Source organism: Pyrus communis, chromosome 5 (assembly GCF_963583255.1).
Source record: "Pyrus communis chromosome 5, drPyrComm1.1, whole genome shotgun sequence".
NCBI lineage: Eukaryota > Viridiplantae > Streptophyta > Magnoliopsida > Rosales > Rosaceae > Pyrus > Pyrus communis.
Genome location: NC_084807.1, coordinates 13,506,431 through 13,512,491, shown reverse-complemented (window position 1 = coordinate 13,512,491; position 6,061 = coordinate 13,506,431).

The following is a 6,061-nucleotide window of genomic DNA, read 5'->3' as shown; positions in this document are numbered from 1 at the left end:
AAATGGCCTCAAGTGAAGCAACAAAGAAGTTTTCCAAGTCCAAGAAGGAAAAGGAGTCCAAGATGAAGAAGAAATGATGAAGACAAGGTTTCCTAATCCTAATAGGCAAAGTTTCCAAGTGCAATGAGGAGTCCTTATCCATTTAGGGCACCTTATCCATTTAGGACACCTTATCCTAATCCTATAGGGATGCCATGCACTTTACCTTATCTTGGAGGGTTTCTAGAAGCCTTAGATGCCCTATCCTATCTTTGCCGTGGGTTTTATCCAAATCCCCTTAGTTTTTAGGCTTTCTAGAAGCCCTAACATTATCCCTACAAAGGTGCCGCACCCTTATCCCTTTTTCCCTACAAATTTGGCCCTTAAAACATGTTTCTAGGAACCTTATCTTATCTCCTACAAAGGTGGCGCCCCAAATCCTTCTAGAAAGCTGATTTCCCTTGCCTTGCAAGGCATTCTAGAAGCCTTATCACCTTATCTCCTTACCTGCCGCACCTAGGAAGCATTATCCCTTTCTATTTCTGATTTCTAAGCCTATTTCCTTGTGGATTTGGGTTATTCAAGTCCATATCTGATTACCCTAGGGTTTTAAGTGCCTATATATACTCATATTAGCCCCTAGATCAGATCACCACCTCTCATACACATTCATTAATTCCAGAAATTCGTCCAAACACCTTTCTCCTTAGTTTTAAGCTTTGCCGCACCATCCCCTTCTCCTAAACACTACTACATCCCTCCATAACCATGCATCCATACACCTAAGGCCCTAAACCTGTCCCTAGACCTTTGCCGCACCAAGGAGGAGGAGAAGGAAGCTCGGAAGTTCATGCAATTCAAGTTCGCGTCGCTGGAATTTCTAGGTGTTTCTTTTCCTTTGAATTCAATGTTTAATCTTATTTCTCTTTGTCTTGTACGTATGAGGAACTAAACCCCCCTTTGGCTAGGGGGGGATTCGAAACCATGAACATGCTTGCTATATGATTTGATTACCTCTAATTGTGTTTCATAAGTTGTGAATTCAATTTACTTATCTATTTGAATTAAACTGATTTGTGTGTGTTGGTTGAGAGTGCACGCTTAATTATCATGCGTAATTCTAATGCTAGGATATAAGGAAGTTTCACCTAATCGTTACAAACTTATATTCACAAGTAGTAAAAGTTGATGATCTCAATTGCGTTAAGTAAATTCTTGGCATAAGTTTCATGCAATCATAGTAACAAGTGCTTCGTCAATGCTTATGGTTTTCAAAGAACTTAATGATTCTTGCTTGTATCTCTATTATGCAATTCATGTAGGGAACTTGTGGGGAATACTTTGGGTTGTCGTATGCAATCATCCAATTCAATAACGTTAGGAAAATCTGAGGGTTAATTAGTGCAATTCACGGTTAATCTGGGGCGTTGAGAATTCAGTGGTTTATTGAAAAGCAATTAGAGATCGTTTTGTGTGCAAGTATGGCATGTGTGGAGATGAACCCCTTAGCTAGCCTTCATTCCATTCATTAAATCCAAATTCGTTTAAAAATCTGTTCGTTTTACAAAGTTTAAGTTTTGTTTTCAAATTCGTCAAAACCTCAAACCCCCTTTACTTTAGTGTCCAATTTAGTTAGAAAGTGTCTTAGTTTGTGTTTCTAAGTGTTTTGAATCAATTTATTACCCAATTTCGTCCAAAGTAGTCAAAGTGCTCAAAACTGCCCAGATTGTGTTTTTAAGGCAGTTTTGAGTGTTTTGGTGCTGTTTTGAGTCTTTTGGTTTGTTTTGGTGATTTAAAGTTTAGTTTTGCATTCCTTGAGTCTAGTATAGTGTTTTATATTGTGTTTTTACGTTTTTGAGTCAAATCCAAGTGATTAATAATCCCTCCTAATCCCCGGTCCAGAACGATCCCTACTTACATTCTTCACTACAATTGATAAAAAGAGGGTTTAATTTGTGTGCGTATAATTCTCGCATCATATGGCTTGTTGTAGAAGCCCGGAGGTTGTTGCCTAAAGCCTCCTTGTGATTGGGGTTGTTGTGGCTCCCTCCACTTGAAGTTTGGGTGATCTTTCCAACCGGGATTATAGGTGTTGGAATATGGATCGTTCCTTGGTTGATTTTGGCTTTGAAATCCAATTGCATTCACGGCCTCCCATCCACCATTCTCAATAAGTTGAGGACACTTGTCAGAAACATGTCCTTGAATAGAACATACTCCACACACCATTGGTCCTTGGATCCTCATACCTTCGGCCATCTGAGACACAATAGAAGTAAGATTAGCTAATTGAGATTGAATATCGGATGAAGAACTTACCTCATTCACTTGTGGCTGTGGGTTATCCCTTTGTCCCACGCCTTCGTATTGTTGTGCATTCAATGCACGGGTTGCAATGAGTGTCTTGGCTGCCATGGGTGTTTTATCTACCAAAGCTCCTCCCGCCGAGGCATCTAGCATTTGACGTTCGATTGGTAGAAGGCCTTCATAGAAATATTGAAGGAGCAATTCTTCCTTCATTTTATGTTGTGGACATGAAGCAACAAGTGATTTAAAACGTTCATAATAAGATGGAAACAACTCACCTTGATTTTGTTGGATGCCACTAATTCGTTTCCTCAAGAGAATGATCTTTGCAGTGGGAAAGAATTTCTCTAAGAATGCACGTTTCATACTTTCCCAAGAATTAACAGTTCCGGGGGCCAATTCATATAACCAATCTTTGGCCTTGTCCACGAGAGAAAATGGAAAGGCCTTCATCTTCAAAATACTCCCATCCACGTTGATGGGTGTCATACTTGAGCAAACTACTTCAAATTCCTTAAGATGTTTGTTAGGATCTTCCATGGATAGCCCATGGAATTTAGGAATATGATGTAATAAACTAGACTTAAGTTCAAATTCGTCCGTCTTACCTTTGAGCCGTCGCGGGGTATTGTATGCATAAAGGAACGACATTGTCTATACCTGAGGCAGAGAGCTCTTTGATGGTTCGATTGTCCATGGCCATGGTTTGTACTTCCTCCACAAACTGTGCCGTGGCCTCTCCTTCCTCACCTCCTTCGTCAAACTCAGATGTAGAGCTAGGAGACGGTGGGTTAGGGTTTTGTTGATTCTTTTGCTTCCTCAAGGTCCGCTCAAAATCGTCGTCAAAGTCAAGGATGTGCTCACGAACAGGTTTTGAACTCCTAGTCATAAACTAGGACCTAGAAACAAAAACAAAAATAAGGTCAGTAACTAGAACGAAAATCTATGAAAAAGAAATAAAAGAATTAACAAGGGATTAGCAAAGTTGCTAATCCCCGGCAACGGCGCCAAAATTTAGTATTCCCGCCTGTCACGCGGGAATACTAATTTCACCTATTTAATTCACCTAATTTCATTTTTACAAAGTGTTTTCTACAAAGTTTTTGTTTTAAGTTTTAAATTCGTCAAAAACAATCCCCCTTTCATTTAGTCTTGTTATTTGAGTCAAAATCTGTTTTCTTTGAGTCTTTTGAGTCAAGTTAAGTTCTATTTTCGTCCAAATCACTTGTTAGGTCTAGAATTGAGTCTTTTTGATTGTTGGTTGCTGTTTTAAGTGTCTTAAGTTAGTTTTGAGTCTATGGAGTCTAGTTTAGTGTTTTTGAGTCTTATTTGTATTGATTAGCATTCCTAGTTAATCCCCGGTCTAGAATGATCCCTACTTACACATCTACTACAATTGTCACAAATAGGGTTTAATTTGTGTGTCAAGTTAATTTTCATATCATGTAGGCCGTACGATATGCCCACAATGCATCTTTCAAATGCAAGCTCCAATCCTTCCGGTTTGGCCTAACGGCCTTCTCCAAAATCTACTTGATTTCCCGATTAGAAACCTTGGCTTGCCCACTTGTTTGAGGATGATAAGGTGTTGCCACATTATGTGTGACGTTATATTTCTTAAGCAATGCTTCAATGGTGTGATTGCAAAAATGGGAACGTCTATCGCTTATAAGAACTCTTGGCATTCCAAATCTAGCAAATATGTTAGTTTTGACAAAATTTGCAACCACTTTGGAATCAGTAGTACATGTGGCTTTTGCTTCCACCCATTTCGGCACATAATCAACCGCAAGTAAAATATATAGGAAACCATGAGATGAAGTAAAATATATACGACCCATAAAATCAATACCCCAAACATCAAAAATTTTGACACCATAGATAGGTGTCTGATAGGAGCATATTTAGGCGACTTACTTAGCTTGTTTTCGTGCATTTATATTGTTAATTCATAGTTGTTTTTGGCTTTTAAGCCATTTTCGTGTGTTTTTAGGTTCATGTGGCTAAGGAAGCAAAAAGATGCATTTTGGAGCATTTTGGAGCGAAATTGGACTTGGAATGGATAGCTTATGTTTGGAGCAAAAGGAATGGACGAAATTGAAGGATTCCTAATCCATTGCAGCCACATGCATTCACATGCATAAATCAGCCACATGCATCTCCCATCACCATATCAGATTTCCATCATATTCACATGCATTCCATCCTTTAAAACATTGCACATGCACTCCCTTTAATTAATTAAGCCACATGCACTCCCATCCATTTCATCATTGCAGCCAACACATGCTTTCACATGCATTTTCAGATTGTCCCCTTGCACATGCAGCCACATATTCATTGCACATTGATGCGAGAATTATACGCGCATAAATTAAACCCTCTTTTCGTCAAATTGTAGTATAAGTAGGGATCGTTCTGGACCGGGGATTAGGAGGGATTGTTAATCACTTGGATTTGACTCAAAAACGTAAAATAACAATATGAAACACTATACTAGACTCAAAGAATGCAAAACTAAACTTTAAAACACTAAGACAAACCAAAAGACTCAAAACAACACAAACACACTCAAATCTGCCTAAAAACCACTTTCTGGGCAGATTTGAGCACAAACACAAATTTGGACGAAATTAAGTAATAACTTGACTCAAGAACGTAAAAACACAATATAAAACACTAAACTAACTCAAAGAATGTAAAACTAAACACTTAAAACATTAAAACAAACCAAAAGACTCAAACATCACCCAAAACACTCAAAACTGCCTTAAAATCACTTTCTGGGCAGTTTTGAGCACTTTGGTGAATCTGGACGAAATTGGGAAATAAAATGAATCAAAACACTTAAAAGTACAAACTAAATTGATTTCTAACTAAATTGGACATTAAAGTAATGGGGGATTTAGATTTATTCGAAAATTGAAATAACAAAACAAGTTAATAAACTAAACAGATTGTAAAACGAATTTGATGGAATGGAATGAATGGATGATAGAATGGCTAAGGGGTTCATCTCCATACATGTTATACTTGCATAATAAAATGATTTCCAATTGCATTTCAATAAATCATTAATTCTCAACACCCCAAGTTAACCGTGATGCACTAATTAACCTTCAAATCTTCCTAACGTTATTGAATTGGATGATTGCATACGACAACCCAAAACATTCCCCACAAGTCCCCTACATGATTGCATAATAGAGATACAAGCAAGAATCATTACGCTCTATGAAAATTATAAGTGTTGACGGGGCATTCGTTACTATGATTGCATGAAACTTATGCCAAGAATTCGTTTAACGCGATTGTTTATAAGCAACCTCCACTACTTGTGAATATAAGTTTGTAACTATTAGGTGAAACTCACTTATATTCTAGCGTCAAATTCATGCATGAAAATTAAGTGTGCACTCTCAATAAACATACATAAATAAGTTATCAATCAAATAGTTAAACAAATTGAATCCACAACTTATGAAACGCAATTAGAAGTAATCAAATCAAAATGCAAGCATAAACATTTATTTCGAATCCCCCCCTAGCCAAGGGGGGTTTAGTTCCTCATAACTTTGAAATCAAAGAAACACCTAAACATTCCAACAACTCAAACTTGAATTGTATGAACGTTTAGGCACTCTTCTCTTCCATTCCTCATACGTACAAAACAAAGAGAATTGAATTTAAACATTGAAATCAAAGAAACACCTAAACATTCCAACAACTCAAACTTGAATTGTATGAACGTTTAGGCACTCTTATCTTCCTCGTT